We start from the raw sequence: 16,637 nt of genomic DNA, 5'->3' as shown, positions 1-16,637 counted from the left end.
AGTCCTACATGCTTCAAAATGGCATCCTCCATCAATCCTCTTGTGTTGATACACCAGCTCAAAATGGTGTTGCCGAACGTAAAAATCGTCACCTCCTCGAGGTGGCACGAGCACTTTTGTTTCACATGAAGGTTCCAAAACCTTTCTGGGCTGATGCTGTCTCCACCGCTTGCTTCCTCATTAATCGCATGCCTTCTTCCGTTCTTGATGGTGCCATTCCCTACACTACTCTTTTTCCTTCCAAACCTTTGTTTCCCATTGATCCTAGGATTTTCGGGTGCGTTTGCTTTGTCCAAGATGTGCGACCCTCTGTCTCTAAATTAGATCCAAAGTCTCTTAAGTGTGTCTTCCTTGGTTACTCTCGGGTTCAAAAGGGCTACCGATGTTTCTCTCCTCCTCTTAATTGTTATCTTGTTTCTGTAGATGTCACCTTTCAGGAATCCGTTCCATATTTTTCTCCTTCCACTTCTCCTGTACCTCCTCCCTCTGTGGAAGAGGATGACCTTCTAGTATATCCTGTTGTCCCACTGTCAACTCCACCACCTCCGGTTCCAACTCCTGCTTAGCCTCCTGCACAACCACCTGTGTCTCATGTTTACACAAGACGTTCAAAGGAAACCCTTGTTACTGCACCAGGTTCTGCTCCTCCATTATCTGCTTCGTCATCAGATCCTGAGTTGAGTATCTTGCATCCTGAGCCGACACCTGAGACACCTCCGGTTCCTGAACCAGACCCTTCCCTTGACTTGCCCATTGCTCTTCGCAAAGGTACACGTACTTGCACCCATCCTATTTCTTCATTTGTTTCATATAACCACCTCTCCCCTGTTTCTCGTGCCTTTGTTTCTTCCTTAGATTCTGTCTCCGTGCCTAAGACCCTTCATGAAGCCTTGGCCCACCCGGGTTGGCGTGCAGCTATGGAGGAGGAGATGGCGGCCCTTGACCAGGCTGGCACTTGAACTTTAGTTGATTTACCAGCTGGGAAGAAGGCTATTGGGTGTAAATGGGTCTTCACCCCTAAAACCCGTGCTGATAGTTCTCTTGATCGCCTTAAAGCTCGCTTGGTTGCTAAAGGCTATGCTCAGACCTATGGTGTAGATTATTCAGAGACTTTCTCCCCTGTCGCAAAACTTTCCTCTATTCGTCTCTTCATTTCTATGGCAGCCACTTATGGCTGGGATCTCCATTAGTTGGATATCAAAAATGCCTTCTTGCATGGTGATCTTCTTGAGGAAGTTTACATGGAGCAACCGCCAGGCTTTGTTGCTCAGGGGGAGCGTGGGAAAGTATGTCATCTTAAGAGATCCTTATATGGCCTGAAACAGAGTCCCCGAGCATGGTTCGACAGGTTTAGTACTATTGTGTAGAAATTTGGCATGTGTCAAAGCAAGTGTGATCACTCTGTGTTCTATCAGAGAACAGACATCGGCATGATTCTATTAGTTGTGTATGTAGACGATATTGTGATTATAGGGAGCAATTCCTCAGGAATCTCATCACTCAAATCCTTTCTTAATTCTCACTTTCAAACAAAAGATCTGGGTCCATTGAAGTACTTCCTCGGAATTGAGGTCTTGAGAAGTAAGAAAGGCATACTATTGACACAGAGGAAGTATGTCCTCGACCTGTTAAAGGAAACGGGGAAGCTGGGGGCTGCACCAAACAGTTTTCCTATGGTTTATAATCCATTGCTTGATGCTGATGGGAGCATACCAGTTGAGGATCCCATTGATGCTGCTAAGAGCAAACCGTTTGAGAATCCGGAAAGGTATCACAGATTGATTGGAAAATTGAATTATCTGACTGTGACCCGTCCTGATATCACCTATCCAGTCAGTGTACTTAGCCAGTTTATGGTCTCACCTACTGTCAGACAATGGGAAGCCTTAGAACATGTACTTCATTACTTGAAAGGGTCCCCAGGCCGCGGGATATTATACAAAAATCATGGTCACACAGATATTGAGTGTTTTTGTGATGCTGATCATGGTGGTTCAAAAGCCACTAGAAGATCCACTACAGGATATTGCGTCTTTATGGGAGGAAACTTGGTATCCTGGAGGAGCAAGAAGCAAAATGTGGTGTCACGGTTAAGTGCAGAGGAAGAATATAGAGCTATGGCACAATCTGTGTATGAGATAGTCTGGATATATCAATTATTGAAGGAGGTTGGTCTTAAAACCTCATTACCAGCAAAACTATGGTGTGACAATAAAGCAGCTTTACACATAGCATCTAATTCGGTGTTCCATGAATGCACAAAACACATCAAGATTGATTGTCATTTTGTTCGGGATAAGCTCAAGGAAAACTTCATTTCAACAGGACATGTGAGATCCAGTGATCAGCTGGGTGACCTCCTCACTAAAGCTTTAAATGGGGTTCGGGTTAACTATCTTTGTAACAAGTTGGGCATGATTGACATCTATGCTCCAACTTGAGGGGGAGTGTAAAGATATGAAATATCATTGTAATTAGTATAGGAAATCAGATATGATAGCATAGGATCAGATTAGATATGATACGATATTATCTCCTAATAATGAGCCATTAATGCCTAGGCTCCTCCCTTGTGTATATATTTTCTCATTCTCAATGTGAATAATACAAGAAACATATTTCATATTATTTCCAAGTCAATAATGACAAATATAAAAGGCTTACATTTGTACATGAACTTATTCACTACATTATAAAAAAAATATTATATTTGAATTTTCATGAAACATTGAGAGGTATCATTTCAACTCATATAGGAGATTTTCAAAATCTCAATTATTTGGACTTGTCTTGCAACAACCTTACAAGTGTCCTACCTTCCACCCTTCCCAACCTCATTTAGAATCACTAGATTTGAGTAGAAACCAAAAAAAAAAAGTTGGAGTCATTCATTTAACTTTGGGTTTTATGACAAATCTCAATAACTTATATTTATACTCAAATTTATTCACTACAGGTGATCAATATCCCTTCTTCAAGTTTCAAACTAAGAGATTTACAACATTTTGATATTTCTCAAAATCAATTAAGTGGTAGCATGCCAGAAAAATTAGGAAATTTTAATTATCGCTCTCTGTAGATGTCTCCAAAAATAATCTGAGTGGAAATGTACCAGACATTTTGAAAGATTACTTTCATTTTAATGGTAACTTTAGTCACAACAAATTTAATGGAATATTACCATCTAGTATATGTCATGCTGCACCATCAAATAGCATTGATTTAAGCTACAATAATATCTTTGGTAGCATACCTAGAAAACTTGGTGGGATACATTAGATCAACTTATCATATAATCTTCTTAGCGGCTATGTTCCAAGTGAAGTTTATAGCTCTTTTTATCATGACATTTTAAATGGTAATAAAGAATTACTTGGGCCAGAAAAGATACATAAGGGCTCAAAGTCTTTGCCAAAAATCATTATTCTTTTGACAATTTTTCTTGTCATCACATTTGTTGTGGGTTTCATCTTATTTGAATCATTCAAAAAGCACAACAAATCCATAAGTGAGACAAGAGAAGCAGAAAATGGGGATTTGTTTTCCATATAGAATTATGACAGAAAAATTGCATATGAAGATATTATTGAAGCAACAGAGGACTTTGATATCAAATATTGTATTGAAACTGGTGCCTACAAAAGTGTTTATAGAGCACAACTTCTAAGTGGCAAAATCATAGTATTGAAAAACCTCCATAGAAGAGAATATGGAAACACATTTTTTGCCAAGAGTTTTCACAATGAAGTGAAGATGTTGAGTGAAATTCAACATCGAAATATTATAAAGTTTCATGATTATTGTTTGAATAATCAATGTACATTTCTCATCTATGAATACATGGAAAAAGGAAGCTTTTTTTATGTGTTGAATAATGATAAGAGTTGGATTGGAGTAGGACGGTGAATGCCATCAAAGGATTAACAAATGCTTTATTTCATATGCATCATGCCTGTGCTCCTCCAATTATCCATCAAGACATAACAAGCAATACTATATTGTTGAACTCAAACATGGAGGCTTTTCCATCTGACTTTGGCACCGCTAGAATCATTGATCCAGATACATCTAATCAAACTCTTTTAGTTGGTACTCATGGTTATGTTACTCCAGGTGAGCTTTTCTAATTCTCTCCTACTACTTCTTTTGTGTTGTATTTAATTTTTTATAGTATATTATTTATCTTGGGATAAATACATAATTTATTTAATTTTTGGCCCATTGCAGAGGCTGCATAAGCCTTAGTTGTTATTGAAAAATGCGATGTTTATAGTTTCAGGGTAGTGACATCAGGAACAATTATGAGAAGACATCCTAGAAATTTGATATTATCTTTATCAAAAACATGTACAAGAAGCATTTTGCTAAAGGATATTTTACACTCACATCTCCCTTTGCCATCATGGAAAAATGCACAAGACATGACTCTTCTGGTCACAATAGCATTAGCATACTTGAATCCATCTCCTAAATCTCAACTATCAATGTAACAAGTGTCTCAGAGGCTTTTATCTTTCAACCTTCCACTAGCCATTTCTTTCAATAATATCTCAATCCAACATTTAGTGAATGAGGATATGCCAATAATGCAATAAAAAGCTTGGAGATTTGGCTCCGTGCTTACTTTGCGCCTTAGATGAAACCTTTAAAGAATTGCTTCAAAGTCTAGATTCGAAGTTTGCCACATGTTTAATTTCTTGCAGCTGATATTTGTCTGATTCTGTTTAAATAATAAGAATCAAAATTGAATTATCCGAAATGAATACACAGAAGCAACCTTATCAAGCGCACCTCTACCTGGAATGTTTTTGTTATCAAACTTGTCTATTGCAACTTGAAACTTTTCAAGCTGACCAAAGTGAGTTTTAAGGTCATACTCAGATTAGCTGCCTGTAAAAACGCAAATTGTTATTAAATCAATTATGGCTGTCATATAATTCATCAATCACTATGCATAGCATCTTTTATATTATTCAACTTTCCAAGAACATCAAAGAAATAATCTTTTGATCTCCTTTTCCATTAACAAACATTTATAGCACCAACAGCTGTAGCAGCACTATTCCCTAAAATCGTTAAACAGAACAGAGTGATTAGTAGAATTTTGATATGTTCCCACTCATTAACGACCATGAGCTTACACTTCATTATATACATACATATATATAAATATATATATATAACTTGATGTAGAGAGATATGAAAGTGATGAGCAAACACTTTATCATTTAATAAACTATAGAATGTGTTATTAACATATGACTTGTTCATGGGAAAGTAAATTTACTAAGGCGAAAAAATCTACTATTGAATTGAGAGTTCTTATCATAAATATTCCCCAAAATGTAACTTTAGCTATGCTATGCGACATTAATAACTTATATTGTTTCTTTATATGAAAGCAACCAATGAAATTTTGGGATGAAATAGAAAGCAGTTAGAAGACAATCAATTTATTCATTGTGGAGGATAACAAATAATAGAGCTTGGAACCCAACCACTAATTTATCTTAGAATTAATTATCATTTGATTGCAAGCTCACTTTTATTCATACTTACCAGAATACATCAAACAGCAAAACAAATACTTATATGGTGACAGAATATGAGCCCAAATTTGGTAAGGAGCTGTTGAATCTGGTGGTTGATAAAGTGAAGTTTATTATATTTTGTCTTAGTCCATCCAAGGACCACCCCTCTAATCTTAAGATATTTTGTAATCTCCAACATATAAGGGTGAATTCTAAATAATAATAATAATTAAAATATGTGCATTTCTTTTCAACCAAACTATTGGGATGAAGATTAATTAACTCATTATATTGAAAACATCAAGCTAAAAATTAAAAGAGAAAGAGACTGGCAAAAAAAAGAAAGGTAGAGCATCCGATCTTTTTTATGGTACATCCAATACCTTGATGTTATTTTTTGGAAAAATTAATATGAAGATCCTTATAGTTTTGCTTCATTTTGAATTAGGTCCTTAAGCTTTCTTTGCCCCTTTTTTATTGGTCCTTCAGCTTTTTACAGTTAGCACTATTGGTCCTTAAAGCTAAAAACCGTTAAATAAGGATGAACGGTGTCAAGTACGCTACCGCTACTTTTTCAAATGAGGATTATAATTACTAGAACCACTGGTCACCCGTCATCAACTGGGATGCCTAGGCACGTGAGCCCAGTCGGCCATGATGGACAAGGTACGCAGATGGGAAAAAGTCCCAAAAATGGATCCCCGTGTGGATTGTTATTTAAGGAGGTAAAATAGACTTAGAAAATGATAAAACGAAGAGCCACAAAGCTGGCGGAGTAAGGCATAAGAACCAGCAGGGATATAATTCGAACTCACTATATATCACCTTTGTTTTTAGAGAAAGTGTGCCCAAGGCAAACCCATACACAAAAAATATATGAAAATGAGGAACAACGCCCAGACGAGGGGAATCCTCCATTGTGTAGCTGTTGTGTATAGATATATCATGTTCATGTACGATTTAAGATACCCCTATCATGAAAGATATCTTTATGGAGGCAAAGAGTTGAGGTGAAGGCCATAGAATCAAATGATAAGATTAAGAATTTACAGCCTTCTATATCCATTATACACTTTTTCGTTTTATCTTTTACAATTTCTTGGACATTGTTTTTTTTGTATAATTAATTATGCTTCATGAAAATTTATCACTCCTTAGATTGATGTTACTAGATGGTAATGAATTACTGATTATAAACTTTATCAACTCTTATCACTCACGCATTGAATTGCATCCATACAATGGGGATATTGTAACTAACTGAAAGCATTAGTCATTCAAAATTCAATTTTGCATGTTATATCATCATGACTCCCCCCCCCCCCAAAAAAAATTTTAAGGGAGAGCAAAACGAGCTCCTGTTATTCTGGACGAAGCCTGAAGGTGTCCCAATTTTAAGGTAGCAAAAATTTAAACACTGAAGCTTAAACCGAGAAAGAAAGATTATTATAAAGGCATATTTAGAATCATATTTATAAGCACTAATAAGCACATTTCACATAAATCGAGATAAAACACATCTCGTATGCTTACCTCATATTCCGTAAATTAGAATTAAAAAACTACTTAATTATAAGCTATTCTAAATGGGTCTTAAGTGTCTATTTGGAAACTTTTCCACTCCATTTCACCCTAGACACCAAGACCACCCCTTTAGATATTTTAACTAAGGCCCACCTTTCTGATCGGAATTGACTTAATTAATTCTCTTTATGCCGTTTGCTGATATATCAATTCTAAACCCTAACATCGTTGTTAAGCGCAGGGCACAGTTTCAAATTTTAAAAACATAGGACCCAAATGTTTAATTTTTCCTTCCCATTTTTTTTTTTTTTACCTTGTTGGCTTGCCGTAGAAATGTAGGGAAAATAACCACACACAAAAAAACAAGAAGATGGAAATTTGTAAATACCAAATAAGAAATGTCAATAAAAATTTGTTGTCTTTTACAAATTTAGTGTTACAAATACCGAATAAAGTGTTGTTACTAAACTTAGTTTGGAATTTAGTAATTTTTAACTTTTTTTTGTCATTTTTCCTAGAATCTGAGTTTAACCCGGTCCTCAATTAGTTAACAAACCCAGAATCATAAAGAAATGACACAAAATGCATACAACTAACTAGTTGTATAGCAAACAAAACCAACGATCAAAATTACCAACAGGAGAAAGAGTGGAGTTCCATCACATAAATCTCAATAGTTTCACTGAAGGGTAAACTATGCTAAGTACCAAAAACTAAATTTGTCATCAAAATTGGTAGAAATCATAATTTAGGTTGGTAATCAAAGCTATAACCACTCATCTCACTTTAAGCAACAAGCGTACTAGCAGTTGTGGACTCACTGCTGAAAAAAATAAGAACTAAATAAGAATACCAACGACATAAACAGACTTTGCTTTCAAAGTTAGTTTTTTATGGCAAAAAAAAATAGAGCATATAGATAGATAGATAGATAGATAGATAGATAGATAGATAGTGATTAGAATAGAGAAAAACTGTTAAAAAAAATATTCAGCATGAGTAATTACTTATTACATAAGATTGGACAATTTATGGAGGTGGAATTGAGTAGTTGCTTGTCATTGCATTTGTTATGACGACTCCAAACCCCTAAATTCTTTCTTAAGGTATAGGGAAAAATATAATCTCTTATTCACAAAATCATACATGAATTTCAATTATTTTCATACATACTGATATTCAAAACACATTATTGTTTTTTTTTTATTCGAACACGTTATGAAACCACTAGGGAAATCAAATTTTCTATTTACCAAAGCATTGCCTTAGACGCCAAAACTGTCCATCACCCTCCATTCACATAAGGCTTCAGCAAAGTCATCTAATGAGAATCAATAATTGAGCTATAATGAATGTCACAAAAAGGAGGTTGAACATGTTTTCAAAAAACTTCAAACAATGCATGGAACAGAACAAGTTTATTTATGTATCTCTGTAATGACTCATACATTAATCAATCAAGTAAGCACTTTGAATAAGATATTGATGTTCTGCAGAACAAAACGTTATAGTACTTACTATTTCCATGCATTAATCAATCCATTCTTGGCGAAGTAATTGGGAAATAAATCTCAAGTGGATAAAATATAAGATATTTACTAAATCAACCATGGATTAAGGAGAAAGGAAGTATATATTTTGAAATTAATGAATTAAATTGAATAAAAATGGATTAAATGGGCTGAATGGGAGATACAGTTGTAGTTGACTTAAAGAGGAAGTTAGGAGATTTTTAGGCTGCTTATTTTGGATGATTCTCTCCCAATTCAAACTAGCTGCCATGTATTTAAAATATCAATCAATAAACAAGGGACAAGTAGCTCAATTGGAAGAGGAGTGGGACCCTTTCGATGCTTAAGTGTATTGACGCAATAATAATAGCCCTTACATTTAATTCAAAAATGGCACCATATATGTTATCTCCATGGGTCCACATTTTTCTCAAGTCTGGTCACGTCAAGTAACCATTTTAAGAGAGACCCACTTTCGAGCATTGCCAAATATTCCCAAAAAGATGTTTGGCAACCCTCCAAAGTGTTTTTAAAAAGTATTTTTTTTTTATAAAATGAGGTAAATTTTTTCACATTTATTTTGTAAACTGTAAAAACAATTTTAAAGCCATAATTTGGTTTTCATCCAAACACTCCTGAACCATATCCTTGTGAATCAGTTATTTATGGAGCCAAATGCTGAGGTACACGTGAGGACGTCAATCCCTGCTCCTTGTGAATCAGTCATACTTAATGACTCTAGATTGGACCATATTATTACTTTCAATTTCAGTCATAAGTATAACACTTAATTTATTTGAAAGGATTAACTAAGTTAATAAATTATCTTAACATATGTATATTCATCATTTTATCTACACTAATTTGCCACTCTTATATGGATTGGACCATATTACTATCTCCGATCCTTAATGTAAGATCTAGTTGACTTATTTGGAGAGAATAAATTATCTTAAAGTATTTATTTTTGTCGTTTTATCTACACTAATTTGCAACTCTTATAAATTGATATATAAGCTAATGATATATGTAAGTATTTTAAAGAGATCTGGATTGGACCATATTACTATATCCGATCCTTAATATAAAAATCTAATTGACTTATTTAGAGAGATAACGAATTTAATAAATTATCTTAAAGTGTTTATATTCATTGTTTTATCTACACTAATTTGCCACTCTTATAATTTGATATATAAGCTAATGATATACATAAGTATTTTAAAGAGATCATGTAATATATGCCATAATTAAGTAATTTAATAACTTCCTTAATATCTCCAAATTAGTCAACTAGATTTTATATTAAAGACTAGAAATAGTACTTTATAAGAATAAGTGATTGAGGTACAAATATTGCCAAGGAATTATTTGTTATTGTGGCTCTCTTTTGAAGCAATTCCTTCTAAAGAAGCATACTCCTAATCCACTCCAAAAGAGAAGAAGAAGAAGCATGCTGCTAGTAGACGCTACTTCATTTATAAATAATGTTAACTTACATGAGGCTACATATTTCACCAGAACAAAGTATAACGATTATTCTATGTGTAAAATCTATCTGTAACCGATATTTCTAATTCATATGTTAATAGATAAACTTCGTAGAGCCTAAGAATACCAAAACTCGTTGGATTGAGTCAATTATAGGTTAGTATACATTTACGCTAAAAGGGCGACGCTACTATAGAATTATAAATATTTGACGCATCATACTTGACAGTTATAATAAAAACAGTCAAATAATATGAGGCGGAATTTACAAGAGAAAAACTTGACGGTTTTAAAAGGAACTGTCATATATTTTTTAAGAATACTTGATGGTTCCTTTTAGAATCGTCAAGTATTCTTAAACAATATTTGACAGTTTCTGTGAGAACCGTCAAGTTTAATAATACTTGACGGTTTTTCATGAAACTGTCAAATATTTGGGAAGAATATTTGTCAGTTATACTGAAAAATCATCAAGTATTTGATTTTAAAACCCTCAAATCTATTCAATTCGCTTGACCTTGTTTTGAAATTTCAGGCGCTCTTCTTCTTCCCAAGCTCTGCCTAGACCTCGTAGACCTATAATCCACCATCCCCACCTCATTTTTTGCCTTTCCCTTTGGCTTTTGTGGTTCTTGCAAATCATCATCGCACAGTGTGGTCATCCTCCATCATCGTCATCACCCAAGCTTTTTCTCCAGAGTTTATAGCTTCAGGTTGGCTCTTCTGTTAAATCCCCAATCTATTGTTGTCATTCCTTCCAAATGGTTTTAGTTGAATGTGAATGATAAGCTGAATGATAGAATGATAGACTCCAATCCATTATCTTGCTCTATTATCACTTTTGTGTATTGTTCGGCTGAGGAATATGTTTTTTTTTTATTTGAATCAAATAGCCCCAAGACTGTGTTTTTGGTAATGGAGCAAGCTTGTGTTTGGGTAATAGAGGAAATGGTGTCACTGCAATGAGAAGCCTCATCTTTTTTTTATTTGAAAAAATGTTTGATTGAGTTTTTTTCCCTTTATTTTAGATAAAATTAGAACCCCATAAAACGTTGTTGCTGCGTTAAGTATTAGGGGGAATGGAAGAAGCTGATTAGTGGAATGGAGGGAAGTGGAGAGAATTGCTCAATAAGGAGGTTCCTGGCCGATGTATTTGAAGCATGTTTATCAATCTAATCTTGATTGAGTTTTGTGATAGTGAGTTATTAAGTGTGTCTAAGTGTTTGATAATTGTGTTGGTAAATTTTGTTTAAGATGCAAGTTGATAGCTTTTTTCATGCTCTTTTTGCATAAATTCTATTTTTGTTATTGAAATGACTTGAGTGCCTATGTTTTATGCAATTATAAATTATTGAATTTTAATTAATTTGCATGTTGTTAGTGAAATTGCCTTATGGTTTGCTGCTAAATACTTTATTTGAAGTAAAATAGAGGGCATAAAGCTCCGGAAATGCTAAGTTATAAGCCGTTATGCTGCCAAATTTTTTCCAAATAGAATAGCACATTGGTAGCAGTACAATATTTTTCAAAGATGAATTTGTTTTATTTGGGTTAGAATATGATTTGGGTTAGAATATATTCTCACAATATCTTTGAGTTGCTGATCACATTTTTTTCTAAATGATTCATCTTAGTTGGGGACCATGGGCAAGGAATGGATGTCTGTTAATCATCTATCAAATGAATATTGGGATGGGGTAGAAGATTATATTAAGTTTACGATTGAGCACGAGGACTATTTGCCCCTATCTTAAGTGTTGCCTTCTAAAGTGGGTTTCACCATTCGATTGTAAGAGCCACTTAATTATCAATGGCATCAATCAAAGTTATAAGTACTGGACAAAGCATGAAGAGACAAGAGATGTGAGTAATAATAGTCGAGGGCATAATGAAAGCTATGGATCATCTAATTTTGACACATGTACATATGAAGCTTACTGTCTTGAGGATATGACTAATGCGATTGAACAGGAACATTAGGATTGTCCTGAAATGTTTGACAGATTGAATTGTAATACTGAGACACCTCTATATGAAGGTTGTACTGATTTTACAAAATTGTCTGCAGTGTTGAAACTGTAAAATTTGAAGACAAGAAACAGGTAGAGTGACACAAGCTTCACAAAACTGCTTTTGCTTGTTAAACAAATGCTACCGAAAAAAAACGAGCTTCCAAGCAAAACATATGACGCAAAGCAAGTGTTGCGCTCTGTCAGCCTCAACTATGAGAAGACACATGCTTGCCCCAATGATTGCATTTTTGTTTAGGAAGGAGTATAAGTCACTAACTGAGTGTTCTAAGTGTAATACGTCGCACTACCAAAAGAAAGGGAAGAGCCTGAACAAGGCATTATGGTATTTTCCTATTGTGTCAAGATTCAAATGCTTGTATAGTAATGTAGAAGATGCGAGAAATTTAAGGTGGTTTACGGATGAAAGGATTAAAGATGGCATGTTTCGGCATCCTGCTGATTCTCCATAATGGAAGAAGTTTGGTATTGAGTATTATGAATTCAGGAAAGAAGATAGAAATCTACACCTCGCATTAGCCACTGACGGGATGAACCTATATGGGATGCAAAGCAGCACCCATAGTATATAGCTAGTGATTTTGTTTATATATGACCTTCCTCCATGGCTATGCATGAACCACAAGTATTTGATGATATCTATGATAATCTCTGGGCCAAAGCAACTAGGAAATGATATATATATCTAGCTCCATCTATTGGAGACTTGAAACTATTGTGAGAAAATGGAGTTGATGTACATGATGCATATAAGGAAGAAACATTCTGGTTGATAGCCATGTTGTTTGGCACAATTAACGACTTCCCTATGTATGGTAATCTCTCTAGGTATAGTATTAAAAGGCAACTTGGTTGTCCTATTTGTCAAGAGAGCACAGATTCCATAAAGTGGAAGCATGGAATAAAAAATTCATATATGAGATAACGTAGATGGTTACATCGTGATCATCCTTACCAGTGATTTAAAAATATTTCAATAGAAATTTAAAAGAAAGTAAGGCACCTACACCATTAACTGGGGAGGACGTATTTCAAAAGTTGAAATATATAGATTATGAATTTGAAAAATCTTTCACGAGGCATGTTAGGACAAGTGTGTGAAAGAAGAGGTCTATTTTCTTTATATTGCTGTATTGGATAACCCTGAATGTGAGACATTTTCTTGATGTTATGCATATTGAGAAAAATGTATGTGAAACTCTATTTGGCACATTACTCCATATTCCAGGGAAGACTAAAGATGGCATAAATGCGAGGCTAGACATGGTTGAGATAGGAATAAGGGAGGCATTGGCACCAGAGGATAAGGGAACTCATACATTTCTTCGTCTAGCAGTTCACACGCTTTCTAAAAAAGAGAAAAGTAGCTTTTATGAGTTTCTCACTACAATAAAAGTACTAGAAGGTTACTCTTCTAACATTAGTAACCTTGTTTCAATGAAGGATTTGAAGCTAAAAGGTTTAAAATCTCATGACTACCATGTCTTGATGGAAAAATTTATTCTAGTGGCAACATGTCACACCTTACTTATATAATACCTTAGAGTAGGGCTGAACATGGACCAGACCGAGCCGGGCAGGGCATTAACCCGTGGTCTGGTCCATTTTGGTCTTCGGGCTAGTCTCCCCAGCCCGAAGACCGGTCCTACCCGATGAGGAACCCGTTGTTCTTCGGGTTGGGCAGACTAGACCAGACTGGACCGGGTTACTAGTCTAGTAGGTCCACCAATCCAGTCTGGTCCAGTCCAAGTCCATATTCTTTCCCCGGTTTTTTTTTTTAATTCCTAATCAATAATTGCCAATGTATTACATAAAAAATTCCTATCTATTTGTCCTAAACAAAGTAACATCATGAGAATACTAAATTCCAAATAAGAATAACTTTAAAACAATCTACAAACTAAAACCGAGGAGCTGAAATTAAGTATAAACTATTAAACTATAAACAATACAATGAAAAAAGAAAACTGCAAAGCAACAACTAAAATCCATAATATAATATCAAACAATAAACTAATAAAGTCCATTACACTAAGCTGTGAAAGCCTGTGGCTTGCTGGTTCATGCATGCTGCTGTACTTTTCAGCAAAATGCAAGTGCGAATAGGCAGAACCACAGAAGGAAAGTCCATTACATAACCCAATTGAGCCCCTTTGACTTGAAATGGAACCTTGCTCCTCCATTTCATAGTGATAAATTGATAATATATCTGTAATAAAATGAACCAGAAATGAGAATAGAATGACAATAATGAAGTCTTTTGCTTTCTATTTATTTTTTTCAACTTTGAGAGCAATAATTAACTATGGCAGAGCTTAGTTCAGCAATTAAGTAAACAAATTATTTAGTTCAGCAATTAAGTAGAAAAAAGACATATAAATCGGACCCGACCAAGTTAGTTCAACAATTAAGTAAACAAATTATTTCAATCAATAAAAACATTCTATTTAGCTCAAAATAAATACTCCATCACAGAGCAGTCAGAGCTTAAAATGGCGCTAGATAGGCTCTCATTTATGTTAGCCTTCTCCCTCACCCAACCCCCACCCAAACAAAAGCAATTTAAATCTAGACATTTAACATAGAAAGTTTGAAACTTCATATCTTTAAAGCAACCAGGTCCTTAAAACGAATCCAGGCCCCTTTCAGAAAGGGGGAAAAAACTTTTATCTGCCTCTTATATACAGCAAAGATTGTGAGAATAGCCAACTATTCAAATCTAACAAGAGAATATCATATAGATGTTCTTTGGGAATGAAATACTAATAATAACACTCAAAAGAGGCATCAAACTTACCTGGATCTGTAGTGACGATGACAGAGAAGGAGAGACGCGGCGAGCAAAGAGTGAGCAGCAATAGCAACTAGCAAGCACAGCAAGCTGCTACGACCTGGGGTTAGCGGCGCTGCATTGCACAAATCACAAACGGGGACGGCGATGGGGGAGAAGCAGGTGGCCACTTCACTATACGCTAGGTTTCGAGTATGGAGACAATTTGGGAAATGCCGAAATGGGAATGAAAATTGAGAGGATCTTGGATAGTGGATAGTGGACACCTGATGGTTGATGTGGGACGGTGGGTCATGGGTGATGCATTAGTGCCAAATCACAAATGGGCCAAGGGAAATCAAACTTGGGCTATTAGTCCCTATAAGCTTTTTTTTTTAAAATATATATCTGCAATTCTTCGGGTAGGACTGGGTTATCAATCCAACAGGCCTACCCAAAACCCGGTCCTACCCGGTATTCAGGTCAGACCCGGTCTTGCCTGAATTTCACAAGGCTTTTTGGACTTTTTAAAAAATTGGACCGGGTTAGACCGGGTAGAACCGGGTTTGCCGGGTTACCGGGTTTGATGTGCAGCCCTACCTTAGAGTCCATTTAGAATCATTTTAGACCACCTTGAATGGTCTTGAGCTCAAAAATCTTATTTAGAACAATACTTTTCAGAAATTACTGTTCACTAATGCAATTTTCAGATTACAGGTCCAACTTTGAAAAATCATAACTAATTTTAGAAAAATCTTATAGACGTGTTCCAAAATTCTACAAAAATAGATTTTAATTTCATTTAAGGAAAAAATATCCAATGGGCCTTATCTTTTCACAATTTGTACAGTTTAATCAATAAAATTACTGTTTATTTGGTAAAATTTGAAACTTCTAGATTCTGTGCCTCAACTTTGAAAATTCGTATCTCCTTGTGTACACATCCAATTGAGGTGATATACCTCTCATTTTAAAGATTGAGATGTTTACTATAGGTTTGCCAATTTTCGTGACTTAACTCATTCGTTTGATAGGTCAAACTGAAACTCAAAACTAACTGCTCTAGGACCTACGTTTTATCCTTTCACCTTTGCTTGCTTCAATTCTTTTTATTTCTTTGGCATATATAACTTGGGTTTACTATTTCCCATTCATACTCATACATTTTCATACATGCCATAAGCATTCTATGCACATAAATTGCATCAAGGCATCCATAAACATAATTTACAATATAGGAGAATTATATATTGAACATTAATCTCATTCATTAACATCAATAATTCTCCACCTTCTTCTCCTTGCTTCTCATGCCATTATTGCCTATTATTGATTGACCTAAATAGTTAGTTAGGGAGGGGGTGAGATTCGGGAGAATCTCAGTAACAAACAATACCATATTAATCATGCTAGATGGATGCTAATGTATGACATGCAACTCGTTTATTCTCTTGTTAATCTTGTTAATTAGCATAGTGACATATTAGCATGCTCAAAGCTAACTTCTTGATGCATGGCTATGAAAAAATAATCTACTCATCATGAATAGCAACTATAGTAGCTAAAATATGTCACAATAATATTCAAATAACATGCACACAGCAACACACAAGCATACAACATCAAACAATGACAATAGGTAAGTTCACTACCTTTAGACTGCAAGCTTTCCTCTTGCTTTTTCTTTGATTCCCTTGACTTCCCAACCATAAGGGCTTTTAGCCAATATCATCAAACATCCTCTTAGATATTCCAAGGTCCTAAACCTATTAGAACTAAG

This window comes from Neltuma alba, unplaced genomic scaffold (assembly GCF_004799145.2).
Source record: "Neltuma alba isolate B1F8T4 unplaced genomic scaffold, ASM479914v2 tig00010924_pilon, whole genome shotgun sequence".
Classification (NCBI taxonomy): domain Eukaryota; kingdom Viridiplantae; phylum Streptophyta; class Magnoliopsida; order Fabales; family Fabaceae; genus Neltuma; species Neltuma alba.
The sequence above is the reverse complement of the archived record's forward strand: the minus strand, read 5'-3'. Positions refer to the sequence as shown.